The following is an 18,901-nucleotide window of genomic DNA, read 5'->3' as shown; positions in this document are numbered from 1 at the left end:
TAATTTGATCAAACCAGATTTTTTTGCAACTCGTATTGTTCTGAAACATGTCTATGAGTTGCAATAACTTGCTGCATATAATATAGGGATGCACTGTGTTTCATATACTACATCAGTCCTCATTTCTCACCTGTTTTGTCCACATTGGATGCATTGAGAATGCATCCAGCGCAGACCTAGAGCCAGACAGCGCAGACCTAGAGCCACGGGACTGGTGAGAGGTGGACATTCACCAATTCTTTATATGGTATACATCTTATTTATTAACGGAAACAACAATCGTTAACTGTGACAATATATACCATAATATCAAATAGTGGACTGACAACTATTCTCTCTTCTCTATTGACATCCCAAGAATCATGCTATAGATATTTATATATTATATTTTACAGATACATATTTTTTTAAACCCTATATGTTTTTTTTAATTATTATTATTATTATTATTATTATTATTATTATTATTATTATTATTATTTGCTCTATGTTATACTTTTTGCATGTATATGGTGTGATATACGCTTTAGTAAATTTTACCGATATATTTACCATTATTGTTTGCATTTATACACTACCACAGTAACACCATACTGATCTACATTGATCTACACAATACTAAAGAGTTATGATTTAGCCGTTCCAAGGGGGTCATGCTAGAGAGCCTACTAATAATACATATAATTTGATCAAACCATATTGCCTCATGTACCACGTGCAGGTCCCCTGGATCACACGAGTCCTTACACAAACTCGACACTGTGTCTGCGACCGCAAACCCCACAAAGTGAGCGCAAGCAGGGAAGGGAGGCCATAAAATGGCCCTGCAACCCCAATGTCACTGGAGCAAACCCCAAGCCCCCCCCCCAAACCCTGCAGGCAACGCCGGCGGAAAATGCTGCCACCAAGCAACACAAGTGTGAACATGGTCTTACTGCTCACCATTGTCTCTGCAGGTAGAATGGGAAGAATAGGAGGTACTTGCCATGTGTGCACAAGTGCTTCCTGCTGATTGGGGTCACATGGGTCTTATCCGGAGGAGTGCTAGCACTCAGAAAAGAGAGAAAAGTTAAATATGACATGGAGAGAAAGGAGCTGCTGCACCTCACACCTATGGCCGACACGAGTGCCTCTTGGCTTTATTTAAAAACCAACGCCACGACATTGGTAAATAATTTGATCAAATCATATTGCCTCATGTACCACATGCAGGTCCCCTAGATCCCTTCACTAACTCAACACTGTGTTGGTCGTCGACCACAAACCCCGCAAAGCAAGTGCAAGCAGGGAAGGAAGGCCATAGAATGGCTTCTGCAACCTTAACCCCTTCACGTCAGCCATCTGTATATATACGTTCCTATTGCACATGCCCCGTGCAGTAGGAATGTACATATACGTTCCTGACTGACAGGGGCTTTGTGATGAGAACGGGATCGCTGCAGGGACAGCGATCCCGCTCTCATCTGTGTACAGCACCGGAGATAATGAGGATCAGCTGCGATCCCGCAGCTGACCCCCATTAACCCCTTAGTGACCGCCGAAACGGCGGTCACTAATGGGCCGGTGCCGCCGCTGTATTTCATCTCCCCCCACCGTGAATCCACGGTGGGGGGAGATGAAATAAGTAAAAATCAGACCCCAGATCAGCCCCCTAGTGCCCCAGTCACTAACCCCCCCTCCCGCGGCGGCCATCGGATCCAAGATGGCCGCCGCGATCACTGTGAACAGACTAATGTCTGTTCACAGTGATCAAAAAAGAAAAATGAATGAAAGCCCCATGCTCTCCGCCACCGGAGGTAGCGGAGAGCATGGGGCAGTCATCGGGACCCCCCCCTGTGGGGTCCCGGTACAAGCGATCAGCGGTATATACTATATACCGCTGATCGCTTGTGCCATGTGCCGCCGGCACTTTTTATCCCCTGTCACCATGAATGATTGGTGACAGGGGATAAAAAGTGATGTCCCCCCACCCCCCAAGTCGCCCCCAACCCCCCCTGTCACCCCCGTCCCCGAGTCACCCTCCCCTACCCCATATACTCACGGATCCACGGAGCTCCTTCCTCTTCAGTGTCCTGGCTGGTTATGAAGTGCGCATGCGCTCCACAACCAGCCAAGCTCTGAAAATTTAAAGTGACAGAGACCAATTTGGTCTCTGTCACTGAACTATGATTACTGTGATAGAAAATATCACAGTAATCATAGTAATACAGTGAAAATGAATGTATAAAGTACAAAAAGTGACAAACATACAAAAAAATAAAACACACACTTTTTATTATAGTAATAATTACAGTTTACTCCCAAATTACCCCTAACCCCCCCCCAGATTACCCGTAACCACCGCAGGTTGCCCGTAACCACCGCACGTTGCCCGTAACCACCCCAGGTTGTCCGTAATCACGTCAGATTGCACGTACCCCCCAGATTACCCGTAACCACCGCACGTTGCCCATAACCACCGCACGTTGCCTGTAACCACCGCACGTTGCCCGTAACCACCGCACGTTGCCAGTGACCCCTTCCAGATTGTCCGTAATCACCCCAGATTGCCTGTAACCACCCCAAATTACATGTAACCACCCCAGATTAGCTATAAGCACTTCACTCTATCCGTAACAATTCTAGATTGTCTGTAACCCCTCCAGGTTGCCCCTAACCACCGCAGGTTGGGCATAACCACCGCAGGTTGGGCATAACCACCCCAGATTGCCTGTAATCATGCCAGATTACATGTAACCCCCCCAGATTGCACGCAACCACCGCAGGTTGCCTCTGACCACCGCACCTTGCCTCTGACCACCGCACGTCGCCTCTGACCACCGCACGTCGCCTCTGACCACCGCACGTCGCCTCTGACCACCGCACGTCGCCTATGACCACCGCACCTTGCCTCTGACCACCGCACGTCGCCTATGACCACCGCACGTCGCCTATGACCACCGCACCTTGCATCTGACCACCGCACCTTGCCTCTGACCACCGCACCTTGCCTCTAACCACCCCAAATTGCCAGTGACCCCCTCCAGATTGCCCGTAACCACGCCAGATTACAGGTACCCACCTCAGATTACCTATTAGCACTTCAGTTTATCCGTAACCACAGCAGGTTGCCTGTAACCACCCCAGATTGTCCGCAACCACCCCAGATTGTCCGTAACCACAGCAGGTTGCCTGTAACCATACCAGATTGTCTGTAACCACAGCAGGTTGTCCGTATTCACCCCACGTTGCCCATAACCACCCCAGGTTGCCTCTAACCACACCAGGTTGCCTCTAACCACCCCAGGTTGCCTCTAACCACACCAGGTTGCCTCTAACCACACCAGGTTGCCTGTAACCACCCCAGGTTGCCGTAACCACAGCAGGTTGCCTGTGACCACCCCATGTTGACCGTATCCACCCCAGATTATCCGTAACCACCCCAGACTGACCGTAACCACCCCAGACTGCCCGTAACCACCCCAGACTGCCCGTAACCACCCCAGACTGCCCGAAACCACCCCAGATTACCCGTAACCACCCCACATTAGCTGTAATCTAATTTTTTTTATTGTATTTTAGTAACTGCGCTATTCTAATAACTGTTACTAGCTGCGGTTTTGCTCCAGCAAATTGGCGCTCCTTCCCTTCTGAGCCCTGCTGTGTGCCCATACAGTGGTTTATGCCCACATATGGGGTACCGTTGTACTCAGGAGAACCTGCGTTACAGATTTTGGGGTACATTTTTTATCCTGTTCCTTGTGAAATTTAGAAATTTCAAACTAAACCAACATATTATTGGAAAAATTCAAGTTTTTCATTTTTACTGGCCAATTTTGAATACTTTCCTCTAATACCTGTGGGGCCAAAATGCTCATCCTACCCCAATATGAATTCTTTGAGGGGTGTAATTTCCGAAATGGGGTGACTTTTGGGGGGATTCTATTCTGTAGACACTACAGGGGCGCTGCAAATACACCTGGTGCTCAGAAATTTCTTCAGAAAAATCTGCAGAGAAAATGCTAATTGGCGCTCCTTCCCTTCTGAGCCCGGCTGTGTGCCCATACAGTGGTTTATGCCCACATATGGGGTACCGTTCTACTCAGGAGACCCTGCGTTACAGATTTTGGGGTGAATTTTCTCTCCTGTTCCTCGTGAAATTGAGAAATTTCCAACTAAAGGAACATATTATTGGAAAAATTCGAGTTTTCCATTTTTACTGTCTACTTTTGAATACTTTCCTCTAATACCTGTGGGGTCAAAATGCTCACCACACACCAAGATGAATTCTTTGAGGGGTGCACTTTCCAAAATGGGGTGACTTATGGCCAGATTTTACTCCGCTGACACTACAGGGGCACTGCAAACCCACCTGGCGCTCAGAAACTTCTTCAGCAAAATCTGCATTGAAAAAGCTAATTGGCGCTCCTTCCCTTCTGAGCCCTGATGTGAGCCCATACAGTGGTTTATACCGACATATGAGGTACCTTTTTACTCAGGAGAACCTGCGTTACAAATTTAGGGGTACTTTTTTTCTCTTGTTCCTCGTGAAATTGAGAATTTTCAAACTAAATGAACATATTATTGGGAAAATTTGAGTTTTTCATTTTTACTGTCTACTTTTGAATACTTTCCTCTAATATCTGTGGGGTCAAAATGCTCACCACACCCCAAAATGAATTCTTTGAGGGGTGCACTTTCCAAAATGGGGTGACTTATGGCGAGATTTTACTCCGCTGGCACTACAGGGGCACTGCAAACACACCTGGCGCTCAGAAACTTCTTCAGCAAATTCTGCATTGAAAAAGCTAATTGGCGCTCCTTCCCTTCTGAGCCCCGCTGTGTGCCCATACAGTGGTTTATGCCAACATATGGGGTACCGTTGTACTCAGGAGAACCTGCGTTACAAATTTTGGGGTACTTTTTTTCTCTTGTTCCTCGAGAAATTGAAAAATTTCAAACTAAAGGAACATATTATTGGAAAAAATTTGAGTTTTTCATTTTTACTGTCTAATTTTGAATACTTTCCTCTAACACCTGTGGGGTCAAATTGCTCATCCTACCCCAAGATGAATTCTTTGAGGGGTGTACTTTCCAAAATGGGGTGACTTATGGGTTTTTTTCTCTCTGCTGACACTACAGGGGCTCTGCAAATGCACCTGGCGCTCGGAAACTTCTTCAGCAAAATCTGCAATGGAAAAGCTAATTGGCGCTCCTTCCCTTCTGAGCCCCGCTGTGTGCCCATGCAGTGGTTTACGCCCACATATGGGGTACCGTAGTACTCAAGAGAACATGTGTTACAAATTTTGGGGTGCTTTTTCTCTCATGTTCCTTTTGAAAATGAGAAACTTTAATCTAAATGTATATATTATTGGAAAATTTAAATTTTTCATTTTTTTACAGCCTAATGGTGAATACTTTCCTCCAGCCCCTGTAGGGTTAAAATGCTCATTATACCCCTAGATTAATTCTTTAAGGTGTCTAGTTTCCAAAATGGGGTCACTTATGGGGGTTTCCAGTATACAAACCTCCTAAATCAACTTAAAATAAGAACTGGTCCCTAAAAAAATCAGTTTTGGAAACTTTCACGAAAATGTGGTAATTTGCTGATACATTTCTAACCCCCGTAACACCCTAAAAAAGTAAAATATGTTTATGAAATGAAGCCAGAATAAAGAGGACATATTGGTAATGTGACTTAGTTACTAATTTATGTAATACAACTTTCTTTTTTTAGAAGCAGGGAATTTCAAAGTTCATAAAATGCTAATTTTTTCAACTTTTCATGATATTTTGATGTTTTTCACAAAAAACACACAAAGTAGTGACCAAATTTTGCCACTAATATAAAGTGCCATATGTGACGAAAAAACAATCTCAGAATCGCTAGTATACGTTAAAGCATCACTGAGCTATAAGCGCATAAAGTGAGACAGGTCAGATTTTGAAAAATGAGCCTGGTCTTTTAGGTGCAAATAGGCTCGGTCTTGAAGGGGTTAATGTCACAGGACCAAACCCAATTCCCCCCCCCCCCTCATAATTCTAATTTTATATTACTTTTCAGGCTCAGTCGTATAATATTTTCTGTCCTCTGGTCTATCTTGCCTTGCTAGGTGATATCCTATGTAAGAAGGAGCATGTTAGTATTACGCTTAATCTACTATGTAAATTTAATTACTACATAATTTATAAATGATACTAAATAACTACTAGGGGGATATGTCATGATAAGCATTTTATGATGGAACATACAGTGGAGCAAGATGGGACAATCTTGAGGATTCCACACACATTTTATACTTTGCTACTTTTCTATGTCAAAAACATAACACAAATCTATAGCTATAAAACTTTTAACTTAATACAGCTATAAATAACTGGTCACATAATGTAGATACAATGAAGTCCTGCTCCTCTGGTAACACCTGTCTCACTCACACATAGTTTCCTCTACCTCCACATTTCGACATTTTCTATATCAGTACAAGCTTGTGTAATAAGAACATGGACGCTCCTATCTCTAGTAAAGCTCTATGTGTGATTGGCTACTTGTGGATATATAAGCTGCACAAATCCCGTTCATCCTCCACTTCTCACTATGGCATTTCTGTGGCTTCTGTCCTGCTTTGTCCTGTTAGGGGGCAGCTATGGTAAGTATAGGCATTCAGTATTATAATATATTATGGAGATGACTAGTTCCTTCCATTGATAGCTATTATGTACTTATTCCTCAGGTTGTGGTGTGCCAAGCATCAAGCCAGTCATTTCTGGTTATGCCAGGGTTGTGAATGGTGAGGATGCAGTTTCTGGGTCCTGGCCATGGCAGGTGTCTCTGCAGGTAATGTACTGGGGATCTTATATACTGTATAATTTACTTATTTTAATGTCCACAATATAAAAGTAAAATAGAGAACAGACATGTTACTTAACACCTGGTAAAAATCCCCGGACCTCACCATACCCAGTACTCATAGCTAGAATTGGATAGAACTCAGATTTCCAAGCCACATTTTTCCACTTATAGTAAGAGTATTTGCCTCCAGCACACTAACATTCTAATATCCAATACTAAAAGATTACTGATAAGGAGACTTTAGGGAGTGTGTGGTTACATAGCCATGTTCATATCTACAGAGCTTAGAATTAGTTCATATACTGTTCTTTCATCTTGTGTTAAAGGCGGGAAACATCAGTAGTATAAGCCAAATTCATAGAATTGAGGTTTTGTGACTCATGGCTCGATAATTACATGGCCAGGGCTGCACGGACATCGCTAGTAATGTTCAGGAAGCCCTTTTTTTCATAATCCATTATCCAAACATCTTTTATTACACCGAGAGATGTGCAGCCAAAGTCAATAGGGATCACAGAGATTATGGGCTGAAGTGAAGTGCACTGCCACAAACTGCTTCCCTCTCGTTCTCCTGATCAGTGGGGTCCACAGCACATGAGATCCCACTTTTTACATGTCCCTGTGTCCCTGTCTTTAGCTACCTTTAGGTTATTATCTATTGGTTCATTTCTTAATGGACATTTCTTGGGAACTATTCTATATAAACAATAAGACTAAGTAGAAAAGATCACCTCAGTGCTACTCACTAAGAGGCTTCAAGCAGGTTCCGCCGGGGGTCCTTCGCTTGAAGTTCCACCCGTTTCATAGAGTCAATGATATTTGTTGGTGAATTCCGCCGTCCACCCAAAAAATTGACAGATTCCGTAGTGTGAACATACCCTAAGGCTCAAAAAATATAGGGCACTCATATGCAGTTCACAACCAGCTGCAGCTAAGCTCAAATGCTCGCAAAGTTGTGCGGTGCTCTGCATATGAAGTTTACGTATGCATACAGTGTAGAATGAAGATGAACTGAAACCTAATTCCATGATTAAGATCGCGGGATAGAGACTCGAGGGCTGAGTCTCCATCCCCCCATCCGAATTATGGAAATAAGTTTTGCTGAGTGCCACATCTTCAGTCACACTGTATAATATTCTATATATTCTAATATATCAGGTTTACAAATAGAAGATATTTTATTAAATCAATTGTAAAATTTCTAAAAGTGAAATCCTCGATGGTAAAACATAACATTGTTCTTGTGGTTTTGTTTAAACATCAGAGCAGTGGAAATCACTACTGTGGTGGTTCTCTGATCAGCGATCTCTGGGTTGTCACTGCTGCTCACTGTGAGGTCAGGTAAGTTATGTATCATGTATTGTATAGTAAAGCTCTTTTAAACCATAGAGAGACCAGCCTTGATGGGTTACTGCGACCCATGCTGCCAGCTGTGACCACTACAAGTTGGTTGAATGTTATTGTAATGTTCTCTTTAAGAAATTATTTCACTAATTCCTATAATATTTAGTATACGGATTGTAACGCTAGGAGTTGTGGATCCGCTGTACCACCGCTAGCAATGACTAAGCAACACCAGGGACTGGAGTCTAAAGGTCCTATTACACGGGCCGATGGGGGGCCCAATCAATAATGTAAATGAACGCCGATCTGCTAGATTGGCGCTCGTTTACTGGGCCTGTTCTATTTACTGGGCCCGATAATTGTTTAGCAATGTTCTTGCAGCCCCTGTTTAAACACCATACATTACCTACACATGTTGCAGGGTTTCTCCTGCGCTCCTTCTTCCTCCCGGTCCCGTGTGCAGCGGCAGCTTCGGTGCGGCCTGTCTTAGCTGATAGACTGCTCAGCCAATCACTGGCCACAGTGGTGACAGCCAGTGATTGGCTGAGTGGTCTGTCAGCTAAGACAGGTCACACAGAAGATGCTGCTGCGCGCGGGACAGGGAGGAAGAAGGAGCGCAGGAGAAGCCCTGAAACATGTGTAGGTAATGTATGGTGTTTGTAAGATCGTCGGTCGCCTGCTGCGCATCACTATTCCACGCAGCGATGCGTGGTGGGTGCCTGATGATTTTAGATTTGAACCTAAATTAAAGATCAGCCAATGACACGATCATTGTCTCTATACCAAGGAGCAAAAATCGTCCGAATCGGGTCGATTCTGCTGATTATGGCTCCGAGGAATAGATCCCTAAGGGGCCGCTGGTTTTCACCAGTCTCCACCACAAGGTGGGTTGGACTTGCTGTGGCAGGTAACCCCCAGACCACTATCCCTGGCTTGGCTTGCTAGCGGTGGCGGGCAAGGTGCAGCTGGAGACACGTAAGCTGACAGGCAGTATTGCAGCAGGACTCACAGCTGGAGTCAGGGCAACAGTCATGAATGGCAGGACTCACAGGCAGGAGTCACGGGAGAGTTGGGACCACACTATAAGAATAAAAATGAGAGGCTATAACACAGGGTCCGGGTAGAGGCAGGAATGTATAGGGGTGTGCTGGTGTGCAGTAACCAATTAAGGAAGTACTGTCTCTTTAAATCTGGGAAAGCCGACACGTGCATGCTCCAGGGGATGCGGATTCACACATCAGCAAGGAGAACACATCATAGGATCGTGGAGCGGTGAGGTGCCAAAGGGGAAGCGCTGCCGGGCCCGGGCATTTGAAGGCTCCTGTGTCCACAGAGAAAGAGAGGAGCTGGGAGAGCGAGTGTGGCAGTGGCTCACAGCACGGGATGTCGCCACAACCCTAACACGAATTCTGACATCATATAACCCATTGATATGGTGTAAATATTAGAGATGAGCAAATTTACTGTAAATCCGGGTTAGTGTGAACATGTATGCTTTGTATTTAAACCCCACTGCCTGGAGAAGATTGGAGAACATAAACTTACTGTAAATTCACTCATCTATAGTAAAGATACAGACACGTACCATACATAGTGGAGGTAGAAGAAACCAGCCATACCTACTCATATATCCCAATACTTTGCTAACCTTACATAGACTTCATTATAAGGGCTCTCCTCACACTGACGTGGCGGCTTTACCAGGAAACAATGACCCGAGGAAAATGATTGTGAATATTCATAAAGTAATTACTGTATATATATGAGGAAGCTATAATATACTGTCCATTGTAGAGTAAAGCTTTGTGTATATCCTACTAATAGAGAGAAATGGTGATAAACCTGTATATGTGACATAACATAGACATGTGACAGAACTCTAGATATCATAAATATCATATAACACCAGAAAACTAATATGGTTGTACATCTCTATATACAGTACCTCTGACCATGTCGTTCTGGGTGAATATGACCTTTCCAGCAATGCTGAGCCTATTCAGACTAAATCCATTGCTAGGGTAAGTAGAAACCTTTGATTTCTTTTACTTATTTTATTTTTTATGATTTGTTTATTTTGCCTTTTTAGATATGAAAATGCACTTACTATTATAAAAAGTGAATTTAAAGTGGATTTTTTTTTACAGGTCTTCGAACACCCCGGGTTTAGTTTTTAACTGGTGTAAATGACATTGCGCTTGTGAAGCTGAGCAGCCCTGCTACTATCACCGCTCGTGTGTCCCCTGTGTGCATTGCCGCTAGTGCTGATGTATTCAGTGCAGGGGAGAGATGTGTCACTACTGGATGGGGTGACACAGATGGCAAAAGTAAGTATATACTACCAGACAATAGTGACTGATATAAAAAAAAAATGTTACTCAATACAGTTAATTAGGCTATTATTTTCTTTTTTTTTTTTTTTCTAACCCTGTTTTTATTGAAATTTTTCAACAGCATCAAAAGGGAAGGGGTACAGAAAGGAAAGGGGAAGGTCAAAAGTAATATAGGAGTACGATCCAATGAGCATAGTGTCTACAAATTACAAAACAAAAATATGATAGCACATTTTTTCCCCCCATAAAGATAAAGCATATTATAATGGATCGGGGGGCACCCAAAGGAAAGGAGGAGGAGCAGCATCTCGGGGAAGGAGATGAGGTCAGCAGTGAGACTTGATGTCAATGAAAATCAAACGGGTCTCTACCACTAATGTTCTGTTCTAAATACCATGTTGTATTGCAGAAGCATTGCTTCAGTCTGTCTCTTACAGTCAGTGGGATGAGAGGGAGGAACTTAGACCATGTGAGGTAGAAATGTTGGACCTTCTTTTCTTTGAGTAAAGAGGCCTGTACCCAGTCCATACCGAAAAGATGAACTAGTTTCTCAAGAAGGAGCCTTCTTGTCGGTGGAGAGGGTTCTATCCAGCAATGGAGAATGGACTTCCTTGCTGCAGCAGAGACATAAATTAGCAATTGTTTGTTGGTGGCTGATCGTATTGGGGGTTCTTCTGTTGTAATGCCGAATATACACCAAAGGGGGGTGAGGGAGCAGGGAAGTCCAAGACGGGTGGTGACAAATGTGACAACCACCTTCCAAAAAGCCTGTATAGATGGGCATGCCCATAAACGATGAAAGAGGTCAGCGTGTGGGGCCTTGCACTTTAGACAGGAGTGGTCTGTTGTGTTTCCAATAAGGAATCCCCTATGAGGAGAAACATAGGCTCTAAGGGTAATTTTATAAGCCATTTCCCAATAGAAGGCAGAAGGTAGGTATTTTGCGGCAGTGCATAAGGCTTTTAAGCTATCGTCCACCGTGAGGTCATCTATCACTGTGGTCCAGTATGATATTCCTGTGGTGGTGGAGTAATCATATTTGCGGGTCAGCCACATATAATAGGTAGTTATTTGCTTAGGGTTTAATTGCTTGAAAGGTGTCAAAGCCAGGAAAGGGTAATCCCAGTAATCACCAGACATGTTTCGAACCACCTTAACAATGTAACTATAACTTTGGAGATAAAAGAAGGGATGGGGACCCACAATCTCGTTGTGCAGGCAAGCTCATTGAAGGAGAGTGGTCGTTTCTGGGCCTTGTCTACCAGATGTGCCAGACAAGATATCCCGTTTGCATGCCATCTATGAAATATAGGCAGGGAGGTGCCATTTTGGAAGGTAGGGTTAGGCGTTAGTGTTAATAATAGGGAGTAGTGAGGGCTTAAGGAAAGTATACGCCTACTTTTAGTCCAGGCTTTCCAAGTGGTGTGCAGAAGTATGTTACGTTTGACATCTAGGGGTAGCTTAGAGTGGGGGAGGTGTAAGAGGTTGACCAGAGATATGTTTGATGTGAACTGTTGGTCAAGAGTTGTATCTGTATATACTGAAGAGCCAGTTATCCAGTCACCCACCACCCATAGCTGTGTCGCCAGACTATAGAGAGATAGATCGGGGAAGTTGATTCCTCCATATGATTTATGTTGTTGTAAGATGTGAGGTCCTATTCTTGGTCTACGCTTATTATTATTTTCTTTAATGTGTACCAAATCCAGTGATACCAAGCCAGGTATAACATAACCCCACTGTGATCTACAGAATTTTAGAGAAATTATGGAATGTTGTTTTGCCTTTAAGCCGGAACAAGTCCAAGTAAACTGCAGCAGGTGGCTCTGCCTATTGTCACCAATACCGACTGTCAGAGATACTTCGAAATTGAAATCAACATGATCTGTGCTGGAGCATCTGGAGCCTCCTCCTGCATGGTATGACACCACACATCTCTGCACGTGTTAAGTTTATAACCTACTTTACTCACAATACTCCAGTTTCTTGTAATTTTGACAGATTTTTTAAGAGCATAATGGCATTTATTTGTATGTAGAAGTATAGAATTCTTGGGGGAGATTTATCAAGCATGGTGTAAAGGAAACTGGCTCAGTTGCCCCTAGCAACCAATCAGATTCCACCTTTCATTCCTCACAGACTCTCACAGATTGGATGCTAGGGGCAACTTATTCAGTTTTTTACTTTACACCATGTTTGATAAATCTCCCCCCTTGTCTTTAGTTTCCCATATACCATCCTTTCATCCACACCTTCTCCCTATTCCTTGGCTAACCTTGATGGACATGTGTTTTTTCAGCCATTCTATGTAGTTATATAATGCATATAGGCACTACACTTGCACAAATCAATAGTACAACAAAATGTAATAAAGGGCCTCCCTTTACTTATACTTTTAAGATGGCCTTACATTTGCAAGTACTGTCTGCTGGATGTTCATTTAGGAGTAAGATCTCCTGTTTTCTTGTATACATGACATTCCCTCCCTGTACAATACTCTTCTAGTGTTGTGTTATCACTCCCAGAACAATAGCATGGGGGGAGGGGGGGTTAATAAAAATCCAACATGCACAGTTCTTCTCTCCTCTGACTTTTTTGACTGGGAAGAGTCAGAAGACCTCCGTATAGATAAAGGCCTATTACTACCAAGCGATTATCTTCTATATTAGGTCGAATATTAGCTTTTACTGCCGATAATCGCTTGGTGTAATAGCTAGTGTTAAAAGGCAACGACGGTTTGCTGTTATAGTTTCACCACTATCTATTATGGCCTCCCATTCCGCAGCTCCCCCACGGGGAACAATGAGCAAGTGAGAACTGACCTGTCGGCGATTGCTTGCTCCTCCGAGTAATAAGGCCTTAAAGGGGTTGTCCAGCCTGGGGCACTTTTTTGGGGGACCGGGAGGAGGTGGCTGAAATAAAAGACGTCCACTTACCTCCCCGGTTCCAGCGGCGGGTCCCGCATCGCGGCGCTCCGGTCCCCGGCTCCCGCCCGCTTCCGGGTGTCTGACGCCGCCCGAGACGCTACGTCTCAGGGCCGCTCAGCCACTCAGTGAAAGAGACGGGATCCGTGTGAAGTCCGCTCGGATCCCGCCTCCTTCACTGAGTGGCTGAGCGGCCCTGAGACGTAGCATCTCGGGTGGCGTCAGACACCCGGAAGCGGCCGGGAACCGTGGACCGGAGCGCCGCAATGAGTGACCCGCCGCTGGAACCGGGGAGGTGAGTGGACGTCTTTTATTTCAGCCACCTCCTCCCCGGTCCCCCCAAAAAAAGTGCCCCCAGGCTGGACAACCCCTTTAAGACAGCCTGACAAACCTGTTAAAGCCTGGTCAAGATTGACAACTAACACTTGAGACTCTGCTCTAGTATATTCTTTCTTTACCTGGTTATGAAGCACTAGATTCATAAAGGAAGAGGAATCATAAACCACAGACACATTCAACATGTTGCCATACACTGACCCACCACATTCAGGGCCGGCGTCAGCACCAGGCATACTCGGGCAAGTGCCGGGGCCCACAGTGTCTCAAGGGGCCCCCCTGCACTTGCCCACACCATTTCTTCCCCTCTCCCTGCGCTCACACACTGACACACATCACACTGTGTGCAGGTGGTGAGCGCACCCAATCATTACCTGAGGCTGGGGGGGGAGGGGGGATGAGCCGGGCGCCGGGATGAGGGGGGCGCTGGTGAGCCACTTAAGTCATTTTGTGGCTCCTCCAGGCCTCAGTCTCTCAGCGGACCAGAGGAGAGGGGGCGGGGCTCACTGCACGGCAGCCTGTGGAGGCCAAACAGCAGGTCAGGGCCCAGAAGCTTCCTCGCAGTGCTGCCTGTGCTGTGCTGCCTGCCCCCTCCTGTATTCCTGGGTCTCCTGACCCCTCCACAGCGGTCCCGACAGAGGGAGAAGATGTAACAGGACTGCCAGATACAGAGGTGAGTATATGTGTGACTGAGTATACATGCATATGTGTGCAAGTCTGTATGCAGGTATTGTGTGTTGTGTGTGTGTGTGTGTGTAAGTCTGTATGCTAGTGTTGTGTATGAGTATCTGTCTATGTGTGCTGGGAGTAGGAAGGTAGGGTCACCTGTGCATATCTGCTGCAGTGGATTTATTGCAGATTTTCCCCTTTACTTTCCATGGGGGAGTCACAATATGCAATAAATCCACTGTTGTATTGCTATTTTTTTCTCTCCATTTAGTGTAGGTGATCAGCAGTGTATTATAATAAGTATATAATACACTGCTGATCACCTACACAGAATGGATATATATATATATATATATATTATACACACACACACACACACTCATACAGGGGGGGGGATAATAAGTATATAATACACTGCTGACCACCTACACAGAATGTGTGTATATATATATATATATATATATATATATATATATATATATATATATATATATATATACACACACTCATACAGGGGGGGATAATAAGTATATAATACACTGCTGTATACCTACACAGAATGGAGAGACATATACTTATTATCACCTCCTGTATGAGTGTGTGTGTGTGTGTGTATATATATATATATATATATATATATATATATATATATATATCTCTCCATTCTGTGTAGGTATACAGCAGTGTATTATATACTTATTATCCTCCTGTATGAGTGTATATATCTCTCAATTCTGTGTAGGTATACAGCAGTGTATTATATACTTATTATCCTCCTCCTGTATGAGTGTGTATATAATACACTGCTGTATACCTACACAGAATGGAGATATATATATACACACTCATACAGGGGGATAATAAGTATATAATACACAGCTGTATACCTACACAGAATGGGGAGATATATACACACTCATACAGGAGGATAATAAGTATATAATACACTGCTGTATACCTACACAGAATGGAGATATACAGTATATACACACTCATACAGGGGGATATAAGTATATAATACACTGCTGTATACCTACACAGAATGGAGAGATATATACACACACATACAGGAGGATAATAAGTATATAATACACTGCTGTATACCTACACAGAATGGAGATATACAGTATATACACACTCATACAGGGGGATAATAAGTATATAATACACTGCTGTATACCTACACAGAATGGAGAGATATATATACACACACACATACAGGAGGATAATAAGTATATAATACACAGTTGTATACCTACACAGAATGCAGAGATAGAGCCTCTCTAAAAGTGATGCCACATGATTTACTATACAAAGGGGCCCGCTGAGGCTCTGTCGCCCAAGGGCCCACCAAAACCTGGAGCCGACCCTGACCACATTGTACATCCTAATGGTCCCTCATAAAGTCATATATACAGCTTATGCTTTGTACTTACTAGATCAGTTTTGAGGAAAGTCCCAGCTCCTGAACATGAAACAAAGCTGAGTTATACATTGTTGCTTACTGTCTGGTCTACAGACATTAGTGAAGATGCAAGACATTGCCACTTACCCGCTTATAGTCCGTGAGCCAGAATTTCTACCCCTTAGCCAGGAAGTATAGGGCGAATCTAAATCGGCCATCAAATCCAAAATGGTAACTGATTTCAGCAAAACCTCCTGAAATTAATTTCTTGTCCATTTCCCTCATCGCTGCCAGTACTTCCAGTTGGATTAAAAATAAAAAAATGAATCTAATTTCCCTATTAAATAATAAACCAACAAGATCTGTTCATCTGTAGTGAATATATTTATATGGCTCAGTATTAGAGGATTTTAGGTTATAACATCCTCAGGTCTCCTATAGAGATGAGCGGACCGTTGGACTTTTGGTCCGACGGTATCGGCGCTCTCTTATCATGCCTGTGATCCCAGCCGCATACTTGCGCTCCCACAAATATGCGGCCAGGATATTCCAGGGAATTCAACAGGGATTCCCTGTAATATCCTGGCCGCATATTCCCGTGAGCGCAAGTATGCGGCTGGGATCAAAGGCATAATGAGAGAATGAACTGCTTTCGGACCAAAAGTCCGAGCAGTTCGCTCATCTCTAATCTCCTATATTTGTTTGCATTCCCTGATCACATGTAGATATTGCATCTGAGATCTGTAACTATCCCTCATTATACTGAAGCTCATGCAAAGAAGCTATGTGCACCTAACATAACCCATAGAAAAGAAACTTCTATTCATACACATATACTTACGTCTTTTCTTCTAATTTTCAGGGTGACTCTGGTGGGCCTCTTGTATGCCAGAGAAATGGAGCTTGGACATTGGCTGGCATTGTATCATTTGGAAGTCCTACTTGTTCTCCTTCTTCTCCTGGAGTTTACGCTCGAGTCACCTCCCTGAGATCCTGGCTGGATCAGACCATTGCTGCTTACTAAAAAACCTACATGTTCTATATCTTCTGTTTTCAGTGAACTGTATTAGTCTCAAGAGTAAATGACTTTAGTTTTATTTTTAATACTGTCATGTATCACCTCTGTAAACTTTTACCTAATGAAAACAATTTGCTGGACTATCAACTAATTGTTTATTCTCCGTCTTTGGAGCAAAACGGCAAAAAGGAAACTGGATATGAATGGCACCTAAAGGACCCCACTGACATAAAACAGAGTCCATTAGGTTTTCTGCATGAGGCCCGGCATTTTACCAGATAAATTAGTGCAACACGCCATGTACCAATCAGAGACTCCGACACAGGTATAAATCAAACCTAATGGCCATGTAATATCCCCATGTACTATCCAATACTCCCAACGTGTAAGAGGGTGGCTAGGAACAAAATGACAACATGATAGCATTCATAACTTTAGGAGATTCTTTGTACCAACACAACAGTCCATTGCTCTTAACTGGGGTAAGTCAGGGCGTCCAAAAACAGGTTCTTTTGGGGGAATATCCTTCTGCCTAGGTTAAGGGCACAGGTAGTAAGGATTATATTAAGGACACTATGGGGAGATTTATCAAACTGGTGTAAAGTATAATTGTCTTAGCTGCCCCTAGCAACCAATCAGATTCCACCGTTCATTTTTCAAAGAGTCTGTGAAGAATGAAAGGTGAAATCTGATTGGTTGCTAGTCGCAACTAAGACAATTCTACTTTACACCAGTTTGATAAATCTCCCCCTATATGTATTACTGAGGGTGTGCAGGTGTTACTAGGGAGAGGACACCTGTGTGGTGGCTGGGTAAAGTGGTTCCACTGTTTTGTCATTGTTTTTGTCACACTGGCTTAGGAGCTTTGACAAGGTGGTCTTCTGTACAATGTGAGCTGGAATCCACAAAATGTAAGTGCAATGCAAATGTATGTGGGTTAAGGCTTTAAAGCATATAGCAATTTTTTTCCCCTGTGATGGGGGAATTGGAATCTGCCTCACAGGGGGTTTTGCCTTTCTCTGGATCAACATACTAGGATTCCCTTAGGTTGAACATGATGGACTCTTCTCTTCTTTCAACCACATCAACTATGTAACTATCGGTAACTTATCTGTTCTGATGGTATGTGGGGTGCCGTTTATTGTGAGAAATAGGTAAAATACAGACATGGGAGATTAGCAGAATATTGGCACACTTATTTACTTAAAGTGGTATTCTCATCTAAACTAACTGGCAGAGCTCGTACTTTTGCAAATACATTGATTAAAGGGTACTCCAGCGGGGGGCACTTTTTTGCTGGGACCGGGAGGTGGTGGCCGATGCAAAAGACGTCCCCTCACCTCCCCGGTTCCAGCGGCGGGTCCCGCATCGCGGCTCTCCAGTGCCCGTTTCCCGGCTGCTTCCGGGTGTCTTGTGAGACTGAGACGTGACAGCAAAAAAGTTTCCCCCCCCCCCGCTGGAGTACCCCTTTAAGCAAAGTTACCTTCTTCTCCTAATATGCTGCTCTTTCCCTGCCGCTTCTTTGTTGACAGCTCATTCGCTAACTTGACTTTTGCATATGGGATGCCCCCTCCCTACCCCTTGAAACTACTCCAACCACAATAAAAAACCAACCAAAGATAAAACTGTCGGCTGCTGGTAAACAAAAAAGAAAGACAGGTGCGCTCCCTGGTGCAATATCTCAGATAATTCTTCTGTAGAAATGTGCAGAGGTGTGGGGCTATCCCAATCACCTGAAAATGTTGTGCTTGAATATATACAAACTCTACACAACACCTCCACAGATGCGTCAACACAGCTCCTCCGAGGACACCGCTGTAGATCCAGTGGTGTAGATCCTAGCAGGGATCAATGGACCGCAATAGCCCCTTAAGGCTGAGCGCAGGAGACTTATGATCCAGTGCCGCATAGATGGTCTCGCGGCAGTGATTTCACAGAATATTACAATCGGAGCAAATAGTAGAATTTTTATTTCATAGATTGTGACGCGTTTCGGCCCATTAGTGCTATCAGGCCTTCCTCAAGCATGAATAAAAAGTG

At 43.9% G+C, this 18,901-nt stretch overlaps 1 pseudogene; it reads left to right on the top strand.

Moving 5' to 3' along the window:
* The window catches only part of LOC138789236 (chymotrypsinogen 2-like), a 38,159-nt pseudogene extending 21,292 nt beyond the window's left edge, over positions 1-16,867 (top strand).
* Positions 16,868-18,901: the final 2,034 nt, after the last annotated feature.

The sequence above is a fragment of the Dendropsophus ebraccatus genome, chromosome 4 (assembly GCF_027789765.1).
Source record: "Dendropsophus ebraccatus isolate aDenEbr1 chromosome 4, aDenEbr1.pat, whole genome shotgun sequence".
Lineage (NCBI taxonomy): Eukaryota > Metazoa > Chordata > Amphibia > Anura > Hylidae > Dendropsophus > Dendropsophus ebraccatus.
The sequence above is the reverse complement of the archived record's forward strand: the minus strand, read 5'-3'. Positions and strand labels throughout refer to the sequence as shown.